Genomic DNA, 13,619 nt, shown 5'->3' with positions numbered 1-13,619 from the left:
TATATATATATATATATATATATATATATATATCTCCTATTAGCTCTTTTCCTCTAGAGAACTCTGACTAATACAGATTTTGTTAGGAGGAGTGATTCTAAAGGAACAGAATATTAAAGATGCAGTTCTTTCATTGGTTTTGGGGTTTCTTGAGTTGGCTGCTTAATAGGATTATACCCAAAAATGCTAAGGAATCTACTTGTAATAGTATGGATAACACTGGTAGTCCTTGGCATGAACTGTTTAGAGAGTTATGTGGAAAACCAAGAAACATAATGAGGCTTGATGGTTGCTCCAAAGTTCAGTGGACAAAATGATGAAAGAAAATGATGAAGTCAGGAATTCTGTCTCCCAGCTTCAGAAGCAGATACTGCACCTCAAATCTGCTAAGACTGCTGTGAATGAGAGTCTTATCTCCTATAGAGAAATGGATGAAATTATGGAATAACAAACACAAGCTCTTATCATGCCAGTGGCTGACCTGCAATGAAAGATGCATGCACAGTCTCACCAGGTGTCTATTGTTAAAGTGAGGGTATTGATTAAGAAACAATGGGACCCCTGCAGCTTGGAATGGGGATATGTGTGGGAGGACCCTGATAAAGCTGCAGACACTGAGTTAGTAAACTCTGAAGAACCTTTTTTGCCAGAAGAAAAACATTCCCATCCCCAGTAGCAGCAACATCCTGTCCCCGACCCAAGCTGCCATCAGCCTTTCCACCTTTGCCTGAAGAGATAAACCCTGCACAGCCTGAGACAACAGTGATGGCCTCCCTTGAGGCAGTTGCCAGGCAAGATAATGTTGATTCTCTTCAGGAGCCACCCCTAGCAGCCCCGTTTGCTTCTAGGCCTGTAACTAGGCCAAAGTCCCAATGGACCGTGAGAAGTGAGATTGACAATGTCACCCATGAGGAAGTGTGCTACACTTAAAAAAACTGCTGGAGTTTTCTAATTTATACAAGCAGAAATCTGGAGAACAGGCATGGGAATAGTTATTAAGGATGTGGGATAATGATGGAAGGAACATAGAGTTGGATAAGGCTGAGTTTATGGATTTGGGCTCACTAAGTAGGGACTCTGTTTTTAATGTTGCAGTTCTGGGAGGTAAAAAATATTCTAATAGTTTATTTGCTTGGTTAGCTGAAACATGGATTAAAAGATGGCCCACTGTGAGTAAGCTGGAAATGCCTGATCTCCCTTGGTTTAATGTAGAGTAAGGGATACAAAGGCTTAGGAAAATTGGGTTGGTGGAGTAGATTAGTCACTTTAGACTTACTCATCTCTGCTAAGAGGGTCCAGAAGACATACCCTTGACCAAAGCTTTGTGAAATAGATATGTGAGGGCAGCACTGGCAACTTTGAAGATCCCTGTAATTGCCCTTCTCTTTATATCAGATATAACTGTGGGAACTGCAATCATTTAACTACAAAATTTAAATACAGTGGGAATAATTATTTATTGAGGTGACAGCACTCAGTAGTCAAAGGCATTGTGGGCCTAACTACCGTAATGAACAGTAGAGGCAAAGTGGCCACCAGAATAATCTGATATGACACGGACACCTGAAGCAGATCCATTGGTGCTTCAGGTGTCAGTGTCAGACAAGAATGCTCTTTGGAGCCTTTGGCAGGCCCCCACAGATGAATAACAGCAGATGTCTCTAGGATTTTGGAGCAAGGCCCTGTCATCATCTGCACATAACTACTCTCTTTCGTGAGACAGCTCGTGGCCAGATACTGGGCTTTGGTGGAAACTCAACGCTTGACTATATGTCATCAAGTTATCATGCAACCTGAACTGCCTATCGTGAACTGGGTGCTTTCTGACCCACCTAACCATAAAGTGGGTCATGCATAGCAGCATTCCATCATCAAATGGAAGTGGTATATCTGTAATCAGGCCTAAGCATATCCTGAAGGCACAAGTAAGTTATATGAAGAAGTGTCTCAAAAGCCAATGGTCTCCACTCCTGCCACCCTGAATTGTCTTTACCAGCCTGTACTGATGGCCTCATGGGGAGTTCCCTACAATCGGTTGATAGGAAGAGAAGACTAGGGACAGGTTTACAGATGGTTTGGCACAATAAATGCAAGCACTACTCAAAAGTGGAAATTTGGTGACAAAGAAACTTGGAGAAGAGATATGCAGATGGACCTCTCTGTGTGTTTAAAAACCACGAAGATATTTGTATGCTGTGCTTGCTTCGGCAGCACATATACTAAAATTGGAATGATACAGAGAAGATTAGCATGGCCCCTGCACAAGGATGACATGCAAATTCGTGAAGCATTCCATATTAAAAAGAAAACATAAAAAATATAAAAAAGAAGATATTTGTATCCCATGTGAGTGCTCACCAACAGGTGACCTCAGCAGAAGAGGATTTTAATAATCAAGTGGATAGGATGACTGATTCTGTGGATAGTACTCATCCTCTTTCCCCAGTCATCCCTGTTATCACCCAATGAGCCCATGAAAAAAGTGGCCATGGCGACAGGGATGGAGGTTATTCATGGGTTCAGCAACATGGACTTCCACTCACTAAGGCTGATTTGGTTATAGCCACTGCAGAGTGCCCAATTTTCCAGCAGCAGAGACTAACACTGAGCCCTCGATATGCCACCATTCCTCGGGGTAATCAGCCAGCTAACTGGTGCCAGGTTGATTATATTGGACCTCTTCTGTCATGGAAAGGGAAGAGGTTTGTCCTCACTGGAATAAACAGTTACTGGTTATGGGTTTGTTTATCCTGCATACAATGGTTCTGCCAAGACTACCATCTGTGGATTCACGGAATGCCTTATCCACCATCAGGGTATTCCACACAACATGGTCTTTGACAAAGTGAATAACTTTACAGCTAAAGAAGTATGGCAGTGGGCCCATGCTCATAGAATTCACTGGTCTTACCATATTCCCCATCATCCTGAAGCAACCGTATGAATAGAACAGTAGAATGGCCTTTTGAAGTCACAATTGCAATGCCAATTAGGCAACAATACTTTGCAGAGCTGGTGCAAAGTTCTCCAGAAGGCCATGTATGCTCTGAATCAGCATCCAGTATATGGTACTGTTTCTTCCATAGCTAGGATTCATAGGTCCAGGATTCAAGAAGTGGAAGTGGAAGTGCCACCACTCAACATAACCCCTAGTGAACCACTGGCAAAATTTTTGCTTCCTGTTCCTGTGACATTACATTCTGCTGTCCTACAGGTCTTAATTCCAGAGGGAGGTACTCTGCCACCAGGAGACACAACAAGGCTAAGAAGGGAATTACAGTGTTGGCTTTAGTGATTGACCTGGACTGCAAGATGAAATCAGTCTACTACTTCACAACAGAGGTAAGGAAGTGTGTGCATGGAATACAGGAAATCTATTAGGGCATCTCTTAGTATTACCATGCCCTGTGATTAAGGTTAATGGGAAACTACAAGAGCCCAATCCAGGCAGGACTACAAATGGCTCAGATCCTTCAGGAATGAAGGTTTGGGCCACTCAACCCAGAATAAAAGCACAACCTGCTGAGGTGCTTGCTGAATGCAAAGGGAATTCAGATTGGGTAACAGAAGAAGGTAGTCATCAATACCAGCTAAAACGACCATCATGCCTTTTGTTAAAAGCATGTTTGTGCATCTATCCACTTATACTAAAAAAACGTATTCATTTTATTTACTTTTTCTTTTATTATGTGACACAAAATTTATTGACTTCATATCAACATTTAAGTATTGTTAACCATCTAATCAGCTGCCAGCAAATATAAAGCAGGCAGAAAAATGTGAAAATGAGAGACTGGCATAGTCTCTCAGCCTACATTTTTCTGCTGTGCTGAGTGCTGCCTGTCCTGGAACATTGGACTCTAAGTTCTTTAGTTTTGGGACTTAGTCTGGCTCTCCTCTCTCCTTAGCTTGCAGAAAGCCTATTGTGAGACCTTGTGATCATGTATGTTAACACTTAATAAACTCATATATATATACATATATATGTATACACACACACACACACACACACACACACACACACACCCACCCATATATATTCTATTAGTTTTGTCCCTCTAGAGAACCTGGACTAATACACTCATATTGTTAACAATTATTTTAATGTTTGTGTCTGGTAATCTCAACATCTATAGCTTCTTTACATCTATTTCTGTCATATAGTTTTTTACTGATATTGGTTGTCTGGTATTATATCTCAGTATGTATGTTCCTTTTATTACATCCCAGACATTGTATATGAAATACTATAGAGATCTTTGAAGATTTAGAATTCTAGTCTTCACTCAAAGAGGATTTATGTTAGCTTCTTTCTTCCAGTTAGAATATGATCATGTCACATCTATACATTAAGTGATTGATCTGATTAACAGCTGGCTTTAATTTATTGAAAGGTCTTTTCTGTACCCAGTTCTTCCTTTACTTAGAATGTAGCCCTCGAAAGCATACAATGAAAGCCTGGGGTGGTTAAAAGAGACTCTTCTTTTGGCTGGGCCTTGAATTCCAGTTTTCTTTCGCAGCTTTATGAAACTGATAAAAATTATGATGGGTTTTCAGCCTATAGAAATCTGGTAATGATTGATTAATGCAGAGAAGAAAAGAAAAGAAAAGAAAAGTGAAATGCCTTGCATAACATTCAAATTTTCCCTTTGTTTCTGAATATTGAATTTTCATATTCTTGATGCTTTAGTAGCTCATTCATATCTTAAAAATATATTAAAATTTTTGTACAGCTTTTCTAACTGTTTTTTGCAGAGTTTTTTTTTTCTAAATCAAACTGAGTTATCACTACTGAAAATCAAATTCCCCTTTGTGTATTTTGATATGCTATTTCTTACTTAATGTTTTATCACTGTATCCTTTAACTATATTTATCTTCTTCCTTTGTTGGGGGAGTTATTTGTTTGTACTGTGACTCAGGGTGGGAAAAATGTATTCTCTGGGTACTTTGTGGAATATTTTGCATTTAAAAAGCCTTAATTATGATGATATTTTAAAATGGTAACAGATTTTTATATGTATTTTAACATTTCACCTTGGTTCAGTTACATTTCCCATTTACTCAATCAAACATTAATTTAGATGCTGCAGTGAAATTGTTTTGCCGATGTAAAGTCCGTAATCAGTTGACTTTAAGTAAAGTAGATTGCTCTGGATAATCTAGGTGGATCTGATTAATTCTATTGGAAGTCCTTAAAAACAAGGACAAGGCTTTGCAGAGACTGGGAGAGAAAGAAAGGAAGAAAGACAGAAAAAGTGAGTAAGAAGGAAAGACAGAGTGAGATAAAGAGTGAGAAAATATATTATCTGTGACCCATGCACCTGAGATCTAGATTGCCTTCACTGACTGCCTGATTTATGGATACTGAACTTTCTAAGATAGCCCCACAATCATGTAAGCCAATTCCTATAATAAATCTTAGAATTGACTCAGATTTATTAAGAAAGAATCTGAAGCTTATGTTAAGCATATTTTATATATATTCTATATATATTATAGTATATGTTATATATATATAAATATATATATGTCTTATATTGGTTTTGTTTCATATATATAATATCTACAGTATTATATTTAAATATATATCTACGGTATTATATTTAAATGCATTTTTTGTCCTGTTGCTGGCACAAATGAATATACTATGCATAATTAAGTCAAATTAGTATAATTAGTTTGGGAATATAAATGGAAGGAGAAATACAATTAATGAATATGCTAATTTCCCATCCGCTATAGGCATAAGGGGATAGTTGATCTTTATCTGTGGCTTATAAATGCATACCAGATTAAATTAATGATTCCCATAAATATTTTCTTCATTTCTAAGTGTAAAACATAAAAATGATGTTTCAAGGTTAAACTTTAAACAATAGGGGAAAACATCAATACTTTATCCTTCAGATTAATAGAAAATATTATGAGAAAATACTGATAAGTCTGCAATGATCTTACAAAGATTAGGCAGCTAATAATGATTCTTGATCATGTCTGGTGAGAATAGAATCCCACCACTATTAGTTCAGATGGTTTTTCTTTTTTGCAAATAAGCTAGCATGGCCATAATAAGCATGTAAAACATCATAAATAACTAATTGTGTATGCAAGAATACATTACTTCTGCTCAAAGAAACTATAACCAGAGGGAACAAATATTCTTCTAGATTTGAAGAAAGAAAAGCTCTGTAGCAAAATAAAATATTAATTCCTTGGAAAAAATCTGAGGTTTGCTTTTTGGTGTGGTTTCCTTCAGAAGATTTTATAAATCTTGTTTTAAATGGATTATTTTTATTTATGTAATATTTATTCTATATATCTGTCATATATATATATATTTATTTATTTATTGCACTTCAGGTTCTGGGGTACATGTGCAGAATATGCAGGATTGTTGCATAGGTACATACATGGCAATGTGGTATGTTGCCTCCATCCCCATCACCTATATCTGGCATTTCTCCCCATGTTATCCCTTCCCAACTCCCTACCCCTTGCTGTCTTTCCCCTAGTCACCCACAACAGATCCCAGTGTGTGATGCTCCCCTCCCTGTGTCCATGTGTTCTCATTGTTCAATACCCACCTATGAGTGAGAACATATGGTGTTTGATTTTCTGTTCTTGTGTCAGTTTACTGAGAATGATGGTTTCCATATTCTTCCATGTCCCTACAAAGGCCATGAACTCATCGTATTTTATGGCTGCATAGTACTCCATGGTGTACATGTGCCACATTTTCCTTCTCCAGCCTATCATTGATGGGCATTTGGGTTGGCTCCAGGTCTTTGCTATTGTAAACAGAGCCACAGTGAACATACGTGTGCATGTGTCTTTATAATAGAACAACTTACAATCCTTTGAATATATATCCAGTAATGGGGTTGCTGGGTCAAATGGAATTTCTATTTCTAGGTCATTGAGGAATTTTCACATTGTCTTCCACAATGGTTGAACTAATTTACACTCCCACCAACAGTGTAAAAGTGTTCCTGTTTCTCCACGTCCTCTCCAGCATCTGTTGTCTCCAGATTTTTTAATGATCGCCATTCTAACTGGCGTGAGGTGGTATCTCAATGTGGTTTTGATTTGCATTTCTCTAATGGCCAGTGATGATGAACATTTTTTCATATGTTTGTTGGCCTCATATATGTCTTCTTTTGAAAAGTGTCTGTTCATATCCTTGGCCCACTTTTGAATGAGTTTGTTTTTTTCTTGTAAATCTGTTTTAGTTCTTTGTAGATTCTGGATATTAGCCCTTTGTCAGATGGGTAGATCACAAACATTTTTTTCCCATTCTGTTAGTTGCCGGTTGACTCTAATGATTGTTTCTTTTGCTGTGGAGAAGCTCTGGAATTTAATTAGATCACATTTGTCTACTTTGGCTTTTGTTGTCAATGCTCTTGGTGTTTTAGTCATGAAGTCCTTGCCTATGCCTATGTCCTGAATGGTTTGCCTAGATTTTCTTCTAGGGTTCTTATGGTGTTAGTTCTTATGTTTAGGTCTTTAATCCATCTGGAGTTAATTTTAGTGTAAGGGATCAGAAAGGGGTCCAGTTTCTGCTTTCTGCACATGGCTAGCCAGTTTTCCCAACACCATTTATTAAACAGGGAATCCTTTCCCCATTGCTTGTTTTTGTGAGGTTTGTCAAAGATCAGATGGTTGCAGATGGGTGGTGTTGCCTCCAATGACTCACTTGTGTTCCATTAGTCTATATCTCTTCTTTGGTACCAGTGCCATGCTGTTTTGATTACTATAGCCTTGTAGTATAGTTTGAAGTGAGGTAGCATGATACCTCTAGCTTTTTTCTTTTTGCTTAGAATTGACTTGGCTATGCGGGCCCTCTTTTGGTTCCATATGAAGTTTAAAGTGGTTTATTTTTAAATAAACCAATCAGCAGTTATCTAAAACCTTCTTTTATAATTCAGTTAAAATAAAATTCTGTGTTCCTTAGTTGCTCAAATTGGCAATGTTTGAAAAAGTAGGCTACTACTATAGCTTTGGCTTACATAAAATTATACTTTAAGTGTATGAAAAATATATCATTATTCCTCTACTAAAATGTATAAATGACATATTCAAATCATATTTAAATAGTAGCTTAACACAGACTAGGTTAAGCATAGGCCATAGGTTTTGATGTCTTATAGTTCTAACTAAAATTTTCTTTTGACCTTCAGGTATTTTATGCTAACCTATGCCTTTTATGATCTACATTTGTAGAAGTAAAACACAGTCTCATAATATTTAAAGCTGTGGAGATTGACTTAATAGTCTTATACTGAATAAACCACAAGAATAAAAACTCCAAAGTAGAAAAAAATGTAATCATATGCCAACCAATAGTGCATAGTGTCTTTTTTTAATCTGGAGTCAACTTTAATAAGACTTGAAGTATTACAATTTTGAAGGTTGTCATTATCATCATTTGCCTCATGCAGTAGGAAGCCATGCACTGTACAACAGGAATTATTAAGAAAATACACTTTCAAATATACTGCACAATGTTGTTTTTAACAGCATGGAAGAAATGCCAGTGTCTATTTGACTGTGCCTGGGGTTCATTAACAAGCACTGGTGAGACAGAGACTTCTTTGAAAATACAAATGCTACTATACCTAGTTCAATTGTTTAGCTACAGGTTTTAATATTTTTAATGTCTTTAAAAGAGAATTCCATACAAAAGAAAATTTTAAATTTCTTTTTACTTTCTAAACTAACTCTTGAAAAAAAGTACCTCTTTGACATATGAGAGCTATTCCTCATATTAAACAATAAGTTGGATTATCTCCCACAAGCATTTATCTAAAGGACTTAAACAGTTCCTTTTACTTATTTTAAATGAAGATTGATTCTTGATTTATTTTGTATATTTAATTTCATTCTGGATTGTGTTTGGTGAAAAATGCAGAAAGAAAAACACCTGAAGAACATATAACATGCTTCTTATGATGCTCCTACATAATTTTCCTAATTAAGGGTAACCAACTTTGTAGATTCCTAATAATACTTAGGACATTGTTTTTAAGGCATACTGATTCATTCATCTAACAAAAGCAGCAATGTCTAAATAAATATTAATATTTTGAAAATCTAACAAATTAAGAGAACAAGGCTTTTATTTCTTATGTATATACTATGCCTTATCCCCTCTAGACTTTATAAAAGTCGTCAATCTCAAAGGTTAACTAATTACAATAGACACTTTCTCCTCTCTCATACATATGTAGACTCAAAAGTCTTCCATTTCTTTAACTTTTCTAATTAAATTATTTTGAATTAACAACACCTCTCTACAATTAATTTCTAAATATGATTCATAGGTATACACCACGAAGATACTCAATGTACCCAAAGTTTATGCATTTTAATGCTCTACTCTGTATTACAGTATAGCATAGCCATGTTTTTGCATGAGCTATAAATCTGTAGAATTGTTTACCAAGGTGTAAGCTATTCTCTGGTAACTTACAAAGCTTCACTCTAGTTTCTGTGGCATGATTCTAGGTATACCTGACTACAAAAACAAATTAACATGAAGCATATCTCGTTTTATTAGGCATCATTTAAAAAGGTAAATGTTAATTTTATCTTGGCATTACAGAATGAATAATAAAAAATGCAAAGGCCCAAAATTGAGGAGACTGATACTGAAGAACATCAAGGAAGGCTGTAGCTAGAGGAAATAGAATAAAGGAAAAGAGTAGTGGGGTATGACATCAGAGAAGTAAGGAAAGAGATTTTTCTAGTTTTTAGGTCATTTTAAGCATATCCATTTACACACTAAGTGAGATTGAGAGCCATAGTAATGATAAGATCTGACTTAGATGTAATTGGATCTCTTTTCTGGCCCTGTGAATACTAGACTGTATATGTAGGTAGAGGTGGGGATTGGGCAAGGGTGGGAGTAGATAGATCAGCTAATAGGCTATAAGTCAATCAAGAATGATGGTCCCTTGCATCATGGTGTGCTATTGTCTGAGTGTTTATGCCCCCCAAATGTATACATTAAAAGTTAATTACTAATGTGATGATATTAGGAGGTGGGACCTTTGGGAGGTGATTAAACCATGAGTAAGGAATCCTTATGAATAAAAATGATGTCCTTATAAAAGAGATCTCAGAGAGCTAGCTCACCCCTTCCACCATGTGAAGACACAGCAAGAGGGTGCCATTATGGAAAAGAAAGTAGGCCTTTACCAGAGACTGAATCTTGTGGTGGCTTGTGCTTGAAATTCTCAGCCTCCAGAACTATAAGAAATAAGTTTCTGTTGTTTATACACAATCCAGTTTATGGTACTTTGTTACAGCAGCTCAAACCAATTAAGATGGTTATAGTAGTGGAAGTTGTCCTAAGAGAAGCTATTTAGACATAGAAGATATATATATATATATATACACACACACATATATATACACACATATATAAAGATATATATATATATATCTTTATATATATAAAGAATATAATATGATAAAGAATATTCTTTATATATATATATATATAAAGAATATATAGATCTCTCTCTCTCTCTCTCTCTGTCTCTCTCTATCTCGATATATAAGAGGCATAGGTTAGCATGTATTGAGAGAGAGAGAGAGAGATGGTAAACCCAAAATAATTTTTTTAATGGATAGGATAATGCAGTGAGTGAGAAAGAGTTACCATTAATTAAACATTAATTGAAATAGGAAAAGGCTGTAGGTGGAACTTTTATTGGCAGTGAAGGAAGATATGGAATTTGATTTTAGATATGTTAAATTTGTTAAATTTGATTTGTGTATTTGTACCTTGCAGGTAGTACAGAGAAACCATTCTAAGATGTACATATAACATCTACAGCTTTTGTGTTTTTTGATACATTTATATATATATATATATATATATATATATAATGTCAAGACCGCATTGATAGTATTATAAATATTGAATATCTTGATAGTCATTATATGCTAGCATTATAGATACTCTCTTGTTGGGAAATATGAATCCTACTTCTTTAAAAAGAAGTGTCTTCTTGCTATCATAGCAGTGACAAGAAGTGACAAGTGTTTTCTCCAATTTATAAGCTAGTTTAATAACCAGAAAAGATAGGTAGAAATATTTCTATCACAGACATACACCTCATCTTTCAAGTGGAGGCTTAGAAACTCAAATATAAAATTTTAAAATGTAAAAAACTCACATGCCCATCCATATTTAGCTACTGAAGGATGCAAACTGTTTGTAATATTCTGTCATCTAGCCTTATCCCTACCTCGCCAAACTTGCAAATAGAATGTTGCTAGTTGCTAGTGAGTGACACTAAATCTACTATACCATGACAGGCATAATCCTCTGATAAAATAGGCTTCTTTATCTGTAATGTTATCATCTGTCAACCAAAGTGATGTGATGTCATATCAAGGACAGAATATAACATGATTTGAGTATGGATACACTAAGTTTGCTTTTGCATGAAATAATCTGATTTAGAGATATCTGACAAGCACTGTAATTATTTAAAGTACTTATGACAAAGTAGCATAATTTGTCAGTATTGCAAACATAATTGCAATGCGAGTAGTCAAAATAATTGTCATTAAACCACTCTTTAGATACTGCTTGGAAAAGGATAAAATGAGAATGACAAGGAACTGTGGTTACTGACATTTAGAACTCATGGAGAATTTTCAAACTATCTATAGTGATTGCTTTCATAAAAAAAATGTTTTGAAGTTCTGAACATGATGTTACAAAGGTATATGCTAGTGGCTATGCATTTATATAGGATTGTCAAATAAATTCTGTCTTCGACATGATGTGGCATAGTGTGTAATTACCATTCCATCATAATACATCACCCTAGAAGAACTTCAGTCATCTTCTGAGAACCTCTTTTTATTTTGCAATAAAAAATCTATCTTATAGGGCAATTTTTACACATATTTATGTTAATCTTTGAGTCTACTTATTGACATTTATTCCTAATCATTTTATTTATACAACTGAATGCTTTTATTTCATATGAATATCACATTTTCATTGCGTATTTGCTATATGTGCCTAAAATTACATTTTTTCATGGATGAAAAAGTACCATTTTCAATTGAAATATTTATCTTCAAGAATATATGTGCATGATGGCAGCTTTAAAACTGGCTGAATATATTATTTGCATGAAGCATACTTCTTTTTTTATATTACTAATAACACTAATAGGTAAGATGATATTCTTATGACATCTTAGTAGACATCCCTGTAAAATACAAGAGATTAACACTATTTGGGGCACTGGTTTCAATGATACTCATTAGATCTAATTTAATTTAATAATTGAACTTAAATACATTACAGCATATTTCTTCTATCTGACTATCCTATTCTTCATGACAAATCAATAAACCAAATTTGGAAAATAAGAAGATGAAATTCTCAGATACCTTTTTTTTTATTAAGAAATATATTCTTGTACTGACTTAAAAACATATACCAGAAACGGGTTTTAATTTGAAGTTATGCTTGATGTTATTGTGTATATTTTGTATCATGTTTTTCTGATATTATATCTGTGGAATAATAAGGAATAGAAATTGGAACTATGGAATGATATTGCTGGATTCTGTATTACCCTTGCAACATCCCCAACATTAGAACTAGGAATTCATTTGCAGCCTACTAGTTCATTCAATTGTGGGTATATGTTCAGTTATCAATACTCCCTGGATTTGAGGACTAAATTATTTTACTTTTACAACTAGAAAGTGGAAATAACTTGCTGGATATGGTGTTAAAGTATATGACTCTCCATAGTTCAGAGGAAGAGTTTGCATAATATCATCTTTTTTTACCTGCTTCTCAAAGTAGAAATGACAGTGAAATGGGAGATGACAATTAAGAAACAAACTGACATCTAGATATACATTGAATACTTGGAAGTAGCACTATCAGACCACCTGAGTTGACCTGATTCAGATTAAATCTGATCCCCCAAATAGTTTTGTCTCATCAAATGTCAATTTTCAAATCATTACATTCAGGTCTCTGGAAAGAGCCAAATTATTTTTTATCTGAATTTGATGGTAAGCTTGGCTAGTCCCTTATAACTGTTATCTAGTAATTAAATTAGTAATAATAATCAGTGTATGACTTCCCAAGTTGATTACATCAAATGCTACCACATGTAACTTGTTGCATAATATCTTGATATTTGCTAAAGGTAAGTCTCATTATTACAGTTATATCTCAATATTCAGCAGTTAAGCCTAAGGATTATTTCCATGGAAGAATTGAGTAATTTCCTTACCTCCTGAATTGTAGAAGTAATCATCATTTCTATTCATTTTATTAGTATGTATTACTATAATGCTAATTTTTGGGTTGATACAGAAATGAAGCCAACAATGTATTTTCAAATGAGGGCAACTAGTTAAAATCATTTCTTTCCTTCTCTTAAATTATCACAGTTCAGTTTAATAAGCACAATATGTCATTTTAAATGATAGTGACAAGAGCCTCTGTGAACTACATATTATGTTGAACCTATATAGGAAAAAGACATTTTTCAGCAGTGCATAATTTTGGTTATAAGCAATTAAAATGTCTCACAATCTTTAGTTTTAGATAATTATATATTTTTTC

General features: G+C 34.8%; 1 non-coding gene across 1 annotated transcript; it reads left to right on the top strand.

The window, feature by feature from the left end:
* Positions 1-2,195: 2,195 nt before the first annotated feature.
* Positions 2,196-2,302, top strand: LOC116545796. Its single transcript, XR_004266449.1, has one exon. It is a non-coding gene; the product is annotated as a U6 spliceosomal RNA (small nuclear RNA).
* Positions 2,303-13,619: the final 11,317 nt, after the last annotated feature.

The sequence above is a fragment of the Sapajus apella genome, unplaced genomic scaffold (genome assembly GCF_009761245.1).
Source record: "Sapajus apella isolate SASKATOON/1434 unplaced genomic scaffold, GSC_monkey_1.0 scaffold376, whole genome shotgun sequence".
Classification (NCBI taxonomy): domain Eukaryota; kingdom Metazoa; phylum Chordata; class Mammalia; order Primates; family Cebidae; genus Sapajus; species Sapajus apella.
This window is presented reverse-complemented; position numbering and strand designations above follow the sequence as displayed.